Below are 18,389 nucleotides of genomic sequence, written 5' to 3'. Positions count from 1 at the left end.
GATGCTGTAAATCAAGTATACTTCAATAAAAAGTTAATAAGAAGAAAAATTAAAAGAGAATATAAATACATAGTCATGCTTAAGTATTTTAGACTGCTCCCTCAAAATAAAACTAATTTATATTGCCCTCACATAAGAAGCCAAATATATTTTTTAGTACACCAATATGAAATTGAGTAAAAGTATAAACTGGTTAAAATAATATTTCTAATTAAGAGATGAGCAGAGGACCTAAATAGACATTTTTCCAAAGACATAAAGATGGCCAACAGGCACATGAAAAGATGCTCAATGTCACTAATCAGCAGGGAAATGCATATCAAAACCAAACATACCTGTCAGAATGGTTATTATCAACAAAAAAAAAAAAGACAGCAAAGAACAAGTATTGGTAAAGATGTGGACCAAAGGAAACCCTCTTTCTCTGTTGGTGGTAATGTGAATTGGTGCAGTCACTGTGGAAACAGTATACAGTTTTCTTAAAAAATTAAAAGGATTTTTTCATGTGTTTATTATCCATCTTTATGTCTTCTTTGGAGAAATATCTGTTTAGATCTTCTTCCCACTTTTTGATTGTGTTGCTTGTTTTTCTGATATTGACTTGTGTGGGCCACGTGTATACTTTGGAAATTACTCCTTTGTCAGTTGTTTCATTTGTTATTACTTCTCCCATTCTGAGGGTTGTCTTCTCACCTCATATATAGTTTGCTTTGCTGAGCAAAGGCTTTTAAGTTTAATTAAGCCCAACTTTTTTATTTTTTATTTTTTTCCATTACTCTAGGAGATAGGTCATAGAGGATCTTGCTGTGATTTATGTCATTGAGTGTTCTGCCTGTTTTCCTCTAAGAGTTTTACAATTTCTGGCCTTACATTTAGGTTTTTAATCCATTTTCAGTTTATCTTTGTGTATGGCATTAAGAAATGTTCTAATTTCATTCTTTTACTTGTAGCTGTTTGATTTTCCCAGAATTACTTATTGAAGATATTATCTTTGCCTTATTGTATATTTTTGCCTCCTTTGTCAAAAATAAGGTATGCAGAAGTATGTGGGTTTACCTCTGGATTTTCTATTTTATTCCATTTGCCTATATTTCTGTTTTTATGCCAGTATCATACTCTCTTGATGACTGTAGTTTGAAGTGTAAAGTCAGGAAGGCTCCAGGTCCATTCTTCTTTCTCATTATTACTTTGGCTATTTGGAGTCTTTTGTTTCCATATGAATTGTAAAATTCTTTGTTCTAGTTCTGTGAAAAATGCCATTGGTAATTTGATAGGGATCACAATGAATCTGTAGATTGCATTTGGTAGTTAGTCATTTTCACAGTATTGATTCCTCCAGCCCAGGAACATGGAATATCTCTCCATTTCTTTATGTCATCTCTGATTTCTTTCATCAATGTCTTACAGTTTTCTATATACAGCTCTTTTGTCTCCTTAGGGAGTTTATTCCTAGATATTTTATTCTTTTTTTGTTGCAATGGTGCATGGGATTGATTCTTTAATTTCTCTTTCTGATTTTTCATTGTTAGCATATAGGAATGCAAGTGATTTCTGTGTATTGATTTTGTATCCTGTGACTTTACTAAATTCACTTGTTAGCTCTAGTAATTTTCTGATAGTATCTTTAGGGTTTTCTATGTATAGTGTCATGTCATTTGCAAACAGTGAGAGTTTTGCTTCTTTTCCAATCTGGATTCCTTTTATTTCTTTTTCTCTCTGATTGCCATAGCCAGGACTTTCAGAACTATGTTGAATAATAGTGATAAGAGTTAAGCTGCTCAGTATAGCTCATTATTAGAGAAATGCAAATCAAAATGACAATGAAGATACCACCTCACACGGAACATGGAATATCTCTCCATTTCTTTATGTCGTCTTTGATTTCTTTCATCAATGTCTTACAGTTTTCTATATACAGCTCTTTTGTCTCCTTAGGGAGTTTATTCCTAGATATTTTATTCTTTTTTTGTTGCAATGGTGCATGGGATTGATTCTTTAATTTCTCTTTCTGATTTTTCATTGTTAGCATATAGGAATGTAAGTGATTTCTGTGTATTGATCCTGTGACTTGACTAAATTCACTTGTTAGCTCTAGTAATTTTCTGATAGTATCTTTAGGGTTTTCTGTGTATACTGTCATGTCATTTGCAAACAGTGAGGGTTTTGCTTCTTTTCCAATCTGGATTCCTTTTGTTTCTTTTTCTCTCTGATTGCCATAGCCAGGACTTTCAGAACTATGTTGAATAATAGTGATAAGAGTTAAGCTGCTCAGTATAGCTCATTATTAGAGAAATGCAAATCAAAATGACAATGAGATATCACCTCACACCAGTCAGAATGACCATCCTCAAAAAGTCTACAAACAATAAAAACTGGAGAGGGTGTGGAGAAAAGGGAAACCTCTCACACTGTTGATGGGAATGTAAATTGATACAGCCACTATGGAAGACAGTGCAGAGAGTCCTTTAAAAACTAGGAATAAGACCACCATATGACCCAACAATCCCACTCCTAGGCATATACCTTGAGGAAACCAAAATTGAAAAAGACACATGTATCCCATTGTTCATTGCAGCACTACTTACAATAGCTAGCACATGGAAGCAACCTAGATGTCCATCGACAGATGAATGGTTAAAGAAGTTGTGGTACATATATATAATGGACTATTAGCTATAAAAAGGACACATTTGAGCCAGCTGTAATGAGGTAAATGAACCTAGAGCCTTTTATACACAATGAAGTAAGTCAGAAGAAAAAAACAAATATTGTATACTAACGTATATATATGGAATCTAGAAAGATGGTACTGATGAAATTATTTGTGGGGCAGCAATGGAGACACAGACATAGAGAACAGACTATGGACATGGAGGCTCCCCTCCGTGCATGGAGAGAGTAACATGTAAACATACATTCAGTTCAGTTCAGTTCAGTCGCTCAGTCATGTCCGACTCTTTGCGACCCCATGAATCACAGCACACCAGGCCTCCCTGTCCATCACCAACTCCCGGAGTTCACCAAGACTCACGTCCATCAAGTCAGTGATGCCATCCAGCCATCTCATCCTCTGTCATCCTCTTCTCCTCCTGCCCCCAATACCTCCCAGCATCAGAGTCTTTTCTTCACATGACGTGTCAACTCTTCACATGACGTGGCCAAAGTACTGGAGTTTCAGCTTTAGCATCATTCCTTCCAAAGAAATCCCAGGGCTGATCTCCTTCAGAATGGACTGGTTGGATCTCTTTGCAGTCCAAGGGACTCTCAAGAGTCTTCTCCAACACCACAGTTCAAAAGCATCAATTCTTCAGTGCTCAGCCTTCTTTACAGTCCAACTCTCACATCCATACATGACCACAGGAAAAACCATAGCCTTGACTAGACGAACATTTGTTGGCAAAGTAATGTCTCTGCTTTTGAATCTGCTCTCTAGGTTGGTCATAACTTTCCTTCCAAGGAATAAGCGTCTTTTAATTTCATGGCTGCAGTCACATACATTACCCTGTGTAAAATAGACAGCCAATGCGAATTTGCTGTGTAACTCAGGGAACTCAAGCTGGGGCTCTGTAACAACCAAGAGGGGTAGGATGGAGAGAGAGGTGGGAGAGAGGGAACATATGTATACCTATGGCTGATTCATATTGATATTTGGCAGAAACCAACACAATACTGCAAATAAATTTTAAAAAAGAAGAACTTCCATACAGTCCAGCAATTCCAGTTCTGACTATTTATCTGAAGAAAATATAATATTAATTTGAGGGAGATTAGCACCCCACTCCAGTACTCTTGCCTGGAAAATCCCATGGACGGAGGAGCCTGATAGGCTGCAGCCCATGGGGTTGCGAAGAGTCGGACACGACTGAACGACTTCGCTTTCACTTTTCACTTTCATGCGTTGGGGAAGGAAACGGCAACCCACTCTAGTGTTCTTGCCTGGAGAATCCCAGGGATAGGGGAGCCTGGTGGGCTGCCATCTATGGGGTCGCACAGAGTCGGACATGACTGAAGCGACTTAGCAGCAGCAGGAGGCATAAATTTTCCAGTTAGAAAATAAATGAGCCATTGGGATGAAATATACAGCATGGAGATATTGTCAATAATATTGTAATAAATTTCTATGGTGCCAGATGGTAACTAGAATTATCAATGTGATCACTTTGTAATGCATAGAAATATCAAATCACTATGTTGTACGCCTGGAACTAACATTCCATGCTGTTGACCTACTGTATTTCAACTAAAAATAGATAATAGAAACTGAAGCTAGTTACAGTTTTAGGGCTGTCCTCTGCAGAATCTGATGGTGCAGGGTGACAGGGTATATTTGCATGGTTTTATATTCCAGTTCAAAGTTAAGGCAACACCAAAGACCTGAGATTGAATTAAAAGATCATTTTTAAAAAAATCTGAGATAGAAACTCAGGCATGGCATCAACCAAATTCTTGGTAAGAAAGGGCTCACCAGAGAGAGGAAACAGGGCAAAAGCTGGAGAAACCAGACCAGAGTTAGAGGTTCCAATCATAGCTTGTGAGGCCAAGGACATATAGGCCTTGAGAACATGGCTTTTTGTTACAGGCTGTGAGGTAGCAGTTACCAGGGACAAATTAGAGCTCAAGTAAGCTGCTCCTCCACACAGGAGCTTAAGTAAAATCATTTCTCATAAAGACTCTCAACTCCCAAGCAGGAAAAGTGGAAAGTCAGATTGTTTTTTTACTCTATCTGACTGCCCTAGAGTAAAAAGGTAAAAATTGCACCCTGAGAAAGGATGGGAAATTATTACTCTCAAGATACATTTACTATAAAAGTTTAAGTGAATAATTAATGAACTTACCAATGCAAGTTATACAGCTCTTTTTAAAAATTTATTTATTTTTAATTGAAGGATAATTGCTTTACAGTATTGCATTGGCTTCTACCAAACATGAGCATGAATCAGCCATAGGTTTACCCATGTCCCCTCCCATTTGAAAGTCCTTCCCACCTCTCTTTCCATCCCACACCTCTAGGTTGTTCCCAAGCCCAGGTTTGAATTTCCTGAGTCATATAGCAAGTTCCCATTGGCTATCTATTTTAAGTATGGTAATGCATGTTTCCATGTTGCTCTCTCTATACCTCCCACCCTCTCCTTGTCCCTCTCCTCCCCCAAGCTGTATCCATAGTCCCTTCTCAAGTTCTGTGCCTCTACTGCTGCTCTGCGCAAAAGTTCATTGAGTTTCCTGTTCCAAACCTACTCTCAGAACTCACCATATATCCTTCCATCTAAAGAATTTGAACTCATAAAAAAATGAATTCAAATATTTAAAGAGAGCCATCAAATTTATTTTCAATTGAAAATTGGAATGAGATTTTATTGCAAGGTGACCACTCAATTCCAATTTGGGTATTGTGGGCTTAAGACCAACTTTAATTCAAAACATTGTTTGAAATTAGGTTGGATAAGATTTCATGAAGGTGAAGTTGGTTTCTACTTGTTTCAGGTTTTGTGACAAATTGACACATATTTTATGTCTAGTGTATCTGACTCTCACCCTTTTGCATAATTTACAGTTTTCTAAGTCAAAACAACATGGCACTGTCTTTGTGCTAGACAGGTTATGTAATCATTAATATTTTATTTTATAAATGAAAAATTTGCCAATATTCCAATATAATAAACACTTCTATGCTCAATAGAAAGGAAACAAAATGCTGTGCTATATAGTAAATTGGAAGAGGTTTGACCCTGTGTTTCTAAGAAAAATTATTGCATTTTAAACCACTAGTAAAATTTGTAGAATTTGAAGTGATTTCCTGGGATAGGGAGTTTATAGTTTTAAGCAAATACTAATGGAAGGGTAAAAAGTAAACTGAGAACTTACTGAGGACAGAAGTCTATAAATTTTTTTGTTTTATAGTTGTTGTAGCTATTCTTACTTAACAATTTAAATAAACCTAAAGGATATTTACATTTGTATCTGCTTTAAAGTGGAAAAAGCCCTGAACCTCATAAATGCTAAGCTGTTTGATCAAGGTCACTTGGCTGTCCAAGCTTTACTCAAGAACTGAACCCAGATCTGTCTGACTCCACAGCCCAGGCTTGGTCCATGAATACCAAAGCAATGCATGGTGACATGGCAGGCAATACTGGTTGCCTACTAGCGTCCATTCTCTCTTCTTCTTGAAAAAATCCAAATGTTGTTAAGATATTTGCTCTCCTCACATCACCATGTAGTTCAGAAGGAGACAGCATCCCCTACTCAAGGGGTGCATGATTGAAAGCAATCTCCTTGCAATGACTAGTGTAGGGGAGGAGTGCAAATCAGTTCTGGCCAATAACAGAGCAAATCTGCTGGTGGAAGGGGAGCTGATGGGAAATGCTTTGGGGGAAAGAGTTTCTGCTTTCTTTGGAATGAACCAAACCAGAAACACTTCTCTTCATCTTTGAGATATGGTTTTGTCTGGAAGAGATGCCTACCAACAGCTTCATACCAGCCTGAAGAAAAGCTTCTGTCAAAGAGGACAGATAAGGAGGAATAAGAGGAATGAAAGTACCATGCAACTGACTGACTGAGTAACCCTAGAGTCTGCTGTACCCCTGGACTTCCCCTTATGAAATAACATGTTTGTGTTTCTTCCCATTTATATGCTAGTTTCTGTTAATTGGCTCCTAGGGCATCCTAATGATATAACTGGATGCCAAGACTACATGCAGTAAGATTTGACTGACTTATTCTTTATAGATTTTAAATATGACAGAAGATCCCAAACTGAAGTAAAGTCATCCAAGTAGGCCATATGAGTGGATGAAAATGGCTAGGATTGTCACTATGATTTCTAAGGCAGAAGGTTTAGGAAATCAGGGGCCACTTGACACAAAGACAGGAACATCTGCAGGAATGAAACCTGGAATTCACAGTAATGTAACCTGGCCGGTTTAATAAGCTGAAGTTAGGCCCTGAACAGACTCAACGAACAGATGGTCCATCAAGCTGAAGTCATTTAAAAGGAAGTAGAAAGGAATTGCCTGGCAAGAGGAATTTAATTAAATTCATCTCTTAAGAATTTCTTCTGGGCAGATTTTTTTTTCATTTAAATGAAAAATTTGAAAACTAATTACTCCCAGTCCTGAATATTCATTGGAAGGACTGATGCTGTAGCTGAAACTCCAATACTTTGGCCACATCATGAGAAGAATAAACTCATTAGAAAAGACCCTGATACTGGGAAAGATTGAAGGCGGGAGGAGAAGGGAACGACAGAGGATGAGATGGTTGGATGGCATCACCGACTCGATGGACATGAGTTTAAGTAAACTCCAGGAGTTGGCAACGGACAGGGAAGCCTGGTGTGCTGCAGTCCATGGGGTCGTGAAGAGCCGGACACAACTGAGTGACTGAACTGACTGACTAAATTACTCCCATATGCTGTGCTGTGCTTGGTTGCTCAGTCATGTCCGACTCTTTGCGACCCCATGGACTATAGTCCACCACACTTCTCTGTCCATGGGGATCCTCTAGGCATTAATGCTGGAGTGGGTTGCCATGCTTTCCTCCAGGGGATCTTCCCAACCCAGGAACTGAACCCAGGTATGCCACAATGCAGATGGATTCTTTACTCTCCGAGTCACCAGGGAAGCCCAATTACTCCCAAAATCACTTTCAATTCTTTGGCTTAGGGATTTAAATTTAATGTACTAAAAATTTATGTTTAATACCTAAAACATAATTACCTATCAACAGTTTTCACTATTGGAAAAGACTCTGATGCTGGGAGGAATTGGGGGCAGGAGGAGAAGGGGACGACAGAGGATGAGATGGCTGGATGGCATCACTGACTCGATGGACGTGACTCTGGGTGAACTCCGGGAGTTGGTGATGGACAGGGAGGCCTGGCGTGCTGCGATTCATGGGGTCGCAAAGAGTCAGACACGACTGAGTGACTGAACTGAACTGAATAACTCAATGAAGATTCTAAGTATATAAGCTATTTAAGTTATTCCCTGGAGAAAAAAAATAGTGACCCACTCCAGTATTCCTGCCTTGGAAGCCCCATGGACAGACATTGGTGGGCTACACTATATGGGGTGGCAAGAGTCGACTTAGTGACTAAACCACCACGATGTAAGTTATTAACACAATATTTGTATTTATCAGAGAGGAATATAGAAAGAGAGAGGTTGAGAGCAGAGAGAAAAATACTAAGAAATTCCAATCTCATAGTTCTTGCCATTAATCATATTCCTTGTTTTCTCCTTTTATGCATAAAAAAGAAACGCCATTTGCAGCATTTTATAATTCATTGCATTTTATTTATTAGAAATAATGAAAATGCCTCCCAAAGAACCGAATGTACAAAAGTACTAAAATAGTTTCCCTGGAGAAAATGAAGATAACCACCATTTAAATGTATAATTACACAAACAAATGAATATCAATTTACCAATTATCTTCTTCTATTAATACATTCTAGGGTGTTTTGTTTTATAGGGTTGGCTAATGACAGCAAGCCACCTTCGTAGTAGACCTATTAGGAATGCAAGACACTGAACCCTGACTTTAGAAAGTCATCTGACCAAATATGATTCTCTGTGTTTTTAAAGACAAAGGCATACCCATAAGCATGTTTTATTAAACATTAATTTTATATTTCATTGGGTAATGGAAACCACAGAGGTAGTGGGTGTGCCATCTGATAATGAAGATAAAGTAAGGAAATTTTTAACCTGTGCTATTCTAGTTACCTCTGATGAAATCAACAATAAAATTTCTGATTAAAATAAAAAGGGAAAAGATAAAAAATTTTAAATAAATAAAAGAGTGATAGGGGAAACAGCAGCCCTGAGGACAAGATATTAATACAATTATACTGCCCATGGTGCTAGATATTGTTTTCAACCTATATGTTATGAAAATTTAGAATTCCACTTAATAAGACATTTTGACTCAGGAATGGAAGGTGTTGTGACTCTGTAGTGTGTCAAGTTAGCTAAGTTGGAACCATGATTCCCAAAATTCTTTTCTTTATATTATTGGAGGTCAGAATGAGCTTCAAGAGATACTTATAAAGAGATTTGAAACGTAGATATGAAGCAGAAGTTATTCTATGCTCTGAAAGGTGTTCTAGGACCAGAACACTGCAGCTCAGATGTGTGTTGCTCATCTGCTATCTCAGCTTGTTGGCACAAGACAACATCTGTGAACATAACTCCATCAGATCCCATCAGGTTTTCTTTTTAGTCTGTCAGTTACAAAGTGGCTAAGAGATTATGAGGTTATGAAAATGTACATAAGTTTTAATCAACTGGGAAAACAGACTCAGTACAGGCAGGAGTGTCTTTATTAAACTTACCTGATTTGGACATTTCTTTCTTCTGCTTTTAAACTGTTTCATTAGTTCATGTTCAATTAAAATGACCAGCTGTATTAAATAGGTCTTTTTAAAAAAACTCAACTAAGAAGCCCTTAAAAACTAAGAATAGAGTTCAACAGCTCACAATTTAGCAAATTAGAATGTAACAAAAAAGAACATGTGTCTTTACAATAATCACAAAATACTAATACCCAGAATAAACTTGAAAAGAAATATACATCACCATATCAAAGAAACTACAATGAACTCAATGAAGAGACCTAAAACAAAATGTAAATAGATAGAAAGATAACATATGTTCCTTGATGACAAGACTCAATATTATTTCCTGTCAAATTTGTTTATAAGAATAATACAAATCCAACCACTACTCAAAAGGTGTATATATATATATATATATATATATATATACACATGCATACACATACACAGCCACAAAAATTGCTTTAAAACATGAGAATGAGGGTTTACACTGCCAGATATATGACACTAATATTTTTAGGCACTTATTCTTTGTGTCATATTCTATGATTAGCAAATACTGACTATAAAGTTCATGTTTTTATTTATTCTAGTATATTCTCCTTAGAAGTGAAGAAAAGGCTTAAGGATAATTAAACATACAATAATATTCCATTAGGTAAGCAATTTTAGGGCTTCCCCAGACACTGGGTAAGCCTCTGAGGCTCTGGGAAGCCTCAGAGACACAGGTTCAACCCTTGTGTTGGGAATATCCCCTGGAGAATGAAATGGCAAACCACTCCAATATTTTTGCCTGGGAAATCTCATGGACAGAGGACCCTAGCAGGTCCACGGGGTCTCAAAGAGTTGGACACAACTGAGCATGCTCACAGGCACACAAGAAATTTTAGGGAATTCATAGTATGAAATCCTGCAAAATTATTTAAAATATACACTTTGAAAAAACATTTAATGTGGGAAATATCCATAGTGTAAATCAATGAAAGATGCAATTCTTTTGGCTGTGCTGGTTCTTCACTGCAGCCTGTGGCCTTCTCTACCTGTGGTGCACAGGCTTAGTTGCCTCACAGCACATGAGATCTGCTTCCCTACTTCCCTACTAGTGGGACCCTACCTGTGTCCCCTGCATTGGAAGGTGGATTCTTAACCACTGGCCCATCAGGGCAATCCCAAAAGAAGAAATTTTAATCATTACTTAGGCACTGGAGAATTTCATGGACAGAGGAGCTTGGCAGCCTTCAGTCCATGGGGTGGCAAAGAATTGAACACACCTGAGCACCTAACACTATAATTATCATGTTTAGTAAAACTGATGGACTCTTCTTTCCCTTGCTCTCTCAACATCCTGATCCTTGCACACTCTGAGCAGTCACAGTCAGCAAGACACTCTCCAGAACACGTCAGTATTAATGCTGCCAACAATTAGGTAATGTTCACAAGGATCTATTAGAGATGCCCAAGCCTGCACATGCTGGTTGCACTTATTATTGTTATTTTGTAATTTAACTGACTAGTATGTAAATAGATGAAATAGGAGCAAGGAAACAAAGAGAGCTGCTGTTTCTAAGAACCAAGTTGACAGTTTTGAAAGGATTCCATAAAGTCCAGTAAATTGACAGAAAGAAGGAGAGAGAGAGAGAGAACTTGCCTAATATGTAGGGCTAACTTAAAAGAATGGGGAAGGAGACCAATAAAATCTGGATTCAAAATACTTTGCAAATGTAAGTTCTCTAAACTGAAAAAATTGACAAGGGAAAGAGTAAATGCTATACCATTGCTGTGACATGTTAAGAAAAACCTTGAGTTGCCCAATCAGTGGGCCCTGGATTCTTTATCAAAAGATTGGTGAAAAGTGCACATTTAGAGTTTTAATTTTTAAAATGACTAAAATCTAAACCCCAGCCATATATTTCACTAATACTGATAGAGTAATAGAACTGCAACCATGTTATACTGTGGAATTTTTTAATTTAATCTGCATTATGGAAGAGTGTTCAAAATTCTCCAAACTAGGCTTCAACAGTCTATGAACTGAGAACTTCCAGGTGTTCAAGATGGATTTAGAAAAGAAAGAGGAACCAGAGATCAAATTGCTAATATTCATTGGATCATGAAAAAAGCAACAGAGTTCCAGAAGAACATCTACTTCTGCTTCATTGACTACCCTAAAGCCTTTGATTGTGTGGATCACAACAAACTGCAGAAAATTCTTAAAGGGTTGGGAATACCAGACCACCTTACTGCCTCCTGTGAAACAGTATGTAGGTCAAGAAGCAAAGGTTAGAACTGGACATGGAGCAATGGACTGGTTCCAAATTGGAAAAGGAGTATGTCAAGGCTGTATATTGTCACCCCCCCTTATTTAACTTATATCCAGAGTACATCATGAGAAATGCTGGACTGGATGAAGCACAAGCTGAAGTCAAGATTACCGGGGGCAATATCAATAACCTCAGATATGCAGATGACACCACCCTTATGGCAGAAAGCAAAAAACAACTAAAGAGCCTCTTGATGAAGCTGAAAGAGGAGAGTGAAAAAGCTAGCTTAAAACTCAACATTCAAAAAATGAAGATTATGCCATCCAGTCCCATCACTTCATGGCAAATAGATGGGGAAACAAAGGAAAAAGTGGCAGACATTATTTTCTTGGTCTGGCAAATCACTGCAGATGGTGACAGCATGAAATTAAAAGACTCTTGCTCCTTGGGAGAGAAGCTATGACAAAACTAGACAGTGTATTAAAAAGCAGAGACATTACTTTGCCAATAAATGTCAATATAGTCAAAGCTATGGTTTTTCCAATAGTCATGTATGAATGTGAGAGTTGGACCATAAAGAAGGCTGAGTGCTGAAGAATTGATGCTTTTGAACTGTGGTGTTGAAGACTCTTGAGAGTCACTTGGACTGCAAGAAGATCCAACCAGTCCATCCTAAAGGAAATCAATCCTGAATACTCATTGAAGGGGCTGATCCTGAAGCTGAAGCTCCAATGCTTTGGCCACCTGATGCGAAGAGCCAACTCATTGGATAAGACCCTGATGCTGGGCAAGATTGAAGGTGAAAGAAGGGGATGACAGGATGAGATGGTTGGATGGCATTACTGACTCAATGAACATGATCTTGAGCAAGCTCCAAGAGATGGTGAAGAACAGGAAAGCCTGGAGTCCTACAGTCCCTGGAGTTGCAAGAGTTGGATACTACTGAGTGACTGAACAACAAAAATGGTACAGTGGAAAGTACACAGGATGGGGGTCTTGTGATTTCAGTTATAATTCTAATTCTGCTGCCTACTAGCTATAAACTTTTGAACATACGTCTCTTAACCCCTTGATCTAATTTCCTTATTTGTAAATGAAAAGGTTTGGCTAGAAAATGGAATCAAAGTCATCTGCACTTTTCATAACAATACTTCTATTTTAAATAAATATTTACAAAGTAGCCACTAAACTTACAACAGAAAACAGTATATTTCCATAATTTATGGTATATGATATCCAATTAAAACTACTCTTTTTAGGAAAAGATAGGAAAAAGGTATAAATTTAGCCATATCATAATTTTGCAAAAGGGAGAAGCAAAAAAATCACACTTATAAGCTTTTTTAAATACAATAAACTCATATATCCAGTATAATCATTGTTAAGAATTTGAGAACTGTATTTCCTCCAAATTAAACTGGTGTAAAGCTATTTTTTGTTAAGGAATTTAACATAACTGAACTCTGAATCCAGATTTGTTACTAAATTGCTTTGGTACTCTAGAAAAGTTCAGTCATAACTTGTCAAAAAAACATTTATTTTTTCATTTACCCTGCCCCCATCCAACCCTGCCCTACAGTGTGTGAATAATTAAAGAGTTTGCAGGAACATGTTCTATAAATTAAAAATGAATCATTGTAAACTGGCAAAGAAGCCATAAGGCCTGTAGTGACCTCTTGTTCACAAGCCCACTGACCACAAGTGGCCCAGAGGACTGTAATTAAAATTCCTAATTCATTTTAAAGGTCTCTACATCCTGCTGAATTGCATACTCACAACAATAGAGTATAAAAAACATCCACTTTCAATTAGTTCAAATGTCCTGGGGAAAGAAATGCCCCAAATATCCCAATCACCAAGTCACTTTTCATGTAAAAAAAAAAAAAATCAAAAGAAAGTCAGCCAACCAACTGATTAATAACTCTACTGAGAGCTAAGTTTAGACTTGAAACTGAAGAGCCGCAGGAAAACACATTGCAAGTAAAACCACTTCCAAGGGGTTTCGGTAAGTTCAGCGTATCCAAATTCTTAAAGTAGAAACCAATGAAAGTGCTGCCTGCAAGGAGGCACAAAATTATATGCATTTCATTTTAACATTTCACCTTTTATTTCTCACATACATCTCTTTAATCACCTTTCTACTCTGTACCTTCAGAGATTGCAGCTTTAATGAAAGAGTTTGAGAACACAAAGTGAAGATTTAACTCTTCCTTATTTTTCAGTTGTGCTATTTTGGGTAAGTCACCTAATGTATCAGAATTCCAATTCCCTATCAAGAAAATTGGTATTATAGGATTTAGTTTGCCTGCATTATAGCATAATTAGAGAAATCATATGAGATAATAGAAAAGTGCTTTGCAAACTTTAAATTCTATCCATAGTTTTTTGTACTTAAACATTAATAAGTGTTCAGCTTTGTATAATATAGATTGCCTTTTCCTTTAAAAGACTGTAAACTTCAAAACATCTTACATATATTATTATTTTTCAAAGAAAAATAGTTTATGTGTATTCATTTGCTTATTTATTTATGTCATTTTTTGTGTGTGTGAAATTTGAACAAAATCTATACTTTAGTTAATGGTACTGTGAAGTGAAGTGAAGTGAAGTGAAGTCGCTCAGTCGCTCTTTGTGACCCCGTGGACTGTAGCCTGCCAGGCATGTTAATTTCCTGTGTTTTTACAACATAGTATTTATATTCTCAGAATTGGATTACAAGTTTCAAGCCTCACTCACTTTTTTTTAAGATAATCACTAAGATAGTAAATTTTCTAGATTTTAGCAGTAATGCTAGATGCTGGATTGCTAGATGCATCTGGATTTTAAATATACATTACCATATGCAAAATAGATAGAAAGTAGGAACATGCTGTGTGACACAGCAAGCTCAACCCAGTGTTATGTGACAACCTAAAGGGGTGGGACTGGGTGGAAGATGGGAAGGGAGCTCAGGAGAGAGGGGACCATAAGTATACCTGTGGCTGATTCATACTGATTCATGGTAGAAGCCAACACAATATTGTAAAGTAGTTATCCTCCAACTAAAAACAAGTTACTATAAGTTTTTTTTAATTAATTAATTTATTTTAATTGGAGGCTAATTACTTTACAATATTGTAGCGGTTTTTGCCATCAGTTCAGTTCACTCAGTTGTGTCCGAATCTTTGTGACCCCATGAATCACAGCACACCAGGCCTCCCTGTCTATCACCAACTCCCGGAGTTTACCCAAACTCATGTCCATCGATTCGGTGATGCCACCCAGCAATCTCATCCTCTGTCATCCCCTTCTCCTCCTGCCCCCAATCCCTTCCAGCATCAGGGTCTTTTCCAATGAGTCAACTCTTTGTATGAGGTTTTTGCCACACATTGACATGAATCAGCCATAGGTGTACACGTGTTCCCCATCCTGAACCCCCCTCCCACCTCCCTCCCCATCCCATCCCTCAGGGTCATCCCAGTGCACCAGTCCTGAGCACCCTGTCTCATGCATCGAACCTGGACTGGTGATCTATTTCACATATGATAATACACATGTTTCAATGCTATTCTCTCAAATCATCCCACCCTCGCCTTCTCCCACAGAGTCCAAAAGTCCGTTCTTTACATCTGTCTCTCTTTTGCTGTCTCGCATAGAGGGTTACTGTTATCATCTTTCTAAATTCCATATATATGCATTAACATACTGCATTGGTGTTTTTCTTCCTGACTTACTTCATTCTGTATAATAGGCTCCAGTTTCATCCACCTCATTAGAACTGATTCAGATGCATTATTTTAATAGCTGAGTAATATTCCATTGCGTATATATACCACAGCTTTCTTATCTATTCGTCTGCTGAGGGACATCTAGTTTGCTTCCACATCCTGGCTATTACAAACAGTGCTACAATGAACATTGGGGTGCACGTGTCTCTTTCAATTCTGGTTTCCTTGGTGTGTATTCCTAGCAGTGTGTTACTGGGTCATATGGCACTTCTATTTCGTTTTTTAAGGAATCTCCATACTGTTCTCCATAGTGGCTGTACTAGTTTGCATTCCCACCAACAGTTTAAGAGGGTTCCCTTTCCTCAACACCCTCTCCAGCATTTATTGCTTGTAGACTTTTGGATAGCAGTCATTCTGACCGGCGTGAGATGGTACCTCATTGTGGTTTTGATTTGTATTTCTCTGATAATGAGTGATGTTGAGCATCTTTTCATGTGTTTGTTAACCATCTTTATGTCTTCTTTGGAGAAATGTCTGTTTAGTTCTTTGGCCCATTTTTTATTCAGTCACTTATTTTTCTGGAATTGAGCTGCATGAGCTGCTTTATTTTTGAGATTAACTCTTTGTCAGTTGTTTCCTTTACTATTATTTTCTCCCATTCTGAAGGCTGTCTTTTCACCTTGCTCATAGTTTCCTTATTTGTGCAAAAGTTTTTAAGTTAACTTAGGTCCCATTTGTTTATTTTTGCTTTTGTTTCCATTACTCTGGGAGGTGGGTCATAGAAGATCCTGCTGTGATTTATGTCAGAAAGTGTTTTGCCTCTGTTTGCCTCTAGGAGTTTTATATTTTCTGGTCTTACATTTAGATTTTTAATCCATTTTGAGTTTATTTTTGTGTATGGTGTTAGAAAGTGTTCTAGTTTCATTCTTTTACAGTGGTTGTCCAGTTTTCCCAGCACCACTTGTTAAAGAGATTGTATATTCTTGCCTCCTTCATCAAAGATAAGGTGTCCACAGGTGCATGGATTTATCTCTGGGCTTTCTATTTTGTTCCATTGATCTATTTTTCTGTCTTTGTGCCAGTACCATACTGTCTTGATGACTGTAGCTTTGCAGTATAGTCTGAATTCAAGTAGGTTGATTCCTCAAGTTACATTCTTCTTTGTCAAGATTGCTTTAGCTATTAGAGGTTTTTGGTATTTCCATACAAATTGTGAAATTATTTGTTCTAGTTCTGTGAAAAATACCATTGGTAGCTTTATAGGGATTGCATTGAATCTACTATAGAGTTTTATTAAATGACTGTTTTAGTGATACCGAATTCTATTCTTTTCTGTTGACCAACCAAGACACAATAGTATTAAAATGAATAATATTTCCTTAATCATAATATTAAAAGATGTTTATCAGTTTCCATTGTCAATAACCAGACAAAAAAGAAAAAGATAATTATAATTGCAAGCCATAATGGAAACGATTAACCTAACAATATAAAATAATTGCATACAATTAGAAGGGTTAAGTAGAGTGATGTGGTAAGTGGAAGTGCATACATGTACATGTTTTCATCCTTCATAGCCAGTATATCTTTTTGTTGGTGCATTTAATACATTTATATTTAAGGTAATTATTGATATGTATGATCCTATTATCATTTTTTAAATTGTTTTGCATTTATTTTTTTGTAAGTCTTTTCCTTCTCTTGTGTTTCCTGCTCAGAGAAGTTCCTTTAGTGTTTACTGTTAAGCTAGTTTGGTGGTGGTGAATTCTTTTAAGTTTTGCTTTTCTGGAAAGCTTTCGATTTCTTCCTTAAATCTGAATGATACTCTTACTGGGTAGAGTGTACTTGGCTATAGGTTCTGCCCTTTCACCACTTTAAATATATCATTCCATTCTCTTCTGGCTTCTAGAGTCTCTGTTGAGAAATCAGCTGAAAACCTTTTGGGAATTTCCTTTTATGTTATTTGTCATTTTACCCTTGTTGCTTTTAATATTATGCCTTTTTTATTAATCTTTGTAAGTTTTTTTCTTTTTCATTGATTTTTTTTATTGAAGGATAATTGCTTTAAAGAATTTTGTTTTCTGTCAAACCTCAACATGAATCAGTCATAGGTGTACATATATCCCCTCCCTTTTGAACCTCCCTCCAATCTCCCCCTCCTCCATCTCACCCCTCCAGGTAGATACAGAGCCTTGTTTGAGTTTCCTGAACCATACAGCAAATCCCCGTTGGCTATCTATTTTACATTTGGTAATGTAAGTTTCCATGTTACTCTTTCCTTACATCTCACCCTCTCCTCCCCTCTCCCTATGTCCATAAGTTTATTCTCTATGTCTTTTTCTCCATTGCTACCCTGTAAATAAATTCTTCAGTACCTTTTTTCTAGATTTCATATATGTGCATTAGAACATGATATTTATCTTTCTCTTTCTAACTCACTTCACTGTATAATAATTCTAGGTTCATCCACCTCATTAGAACTGACTCCAATGTATTCCTTTTTATGGCTTTTTATTCCTTTTTTTGGCATTTAGGTCTTTAATCTATTTTGAGTTTATCTTTGTGTATAGTGTTAGGAAGTGTTCTAATTTCATTCTTTTACATATAGCTGTCCAGTTTTCCCAGCACCATTTATTGAAGAGGCTACCTTTGCCCCATTGTATATTCTTGCCTCCTTTGTCAAAAATAAGGTGCCCGTAGGTGCATGGGTTTATTTCTGGACTTTCTATCTTGTTCCATTGGTCTATATTTCTGTTTTTGTGCCAGTACCATACTGTCTTGATGACTGTAGCTTTGTAGAATAATCTGAAGTCAGGAAGGTTGATTCTTCCAGTTCCATTCTTCTTTCTCAAGACTGCTTTGGCTATTCAGGGTCTTTTGTGGTTTCAAATGAAACACAAATGTGAATTTTTTTTGTTCTACTTCTGTGAAAAATGCCACTAGTGATTTGATAGGGATCACATTGAATCTGTAGATTGCATTTGGTAGTATACTTATTTTCACAATATTGATTCTTCCTACCCAGGACCATGGGTTCCATCTCTCCATCTCCTTATGTCATCTTTGATTTCTTTCATCAGTGTCTTT

The sequence above is a fragment of the Bubalus kerabau genome, chromosome 15, assembly GCF_029407905.1.
Source record: "Bubalus kerabau isolate K-KA32 ecotype Philippines breed swamp buffalo chromosome 15, PCC_UOA_SB_1v2, whole genome shotgun sequence".
In the NCBI taxonomy this organism is placed as follows: Eukaryota; Metazoa; Chordata; class Mammalia; order Artiodactyla; family Bovidae; genus Bubalus; species Bubalus kerabau.
The sequence above is the reverse complement of the archived record's forward strand: the minus strand, read 5'-3'. Positions refer to the sequence as shown.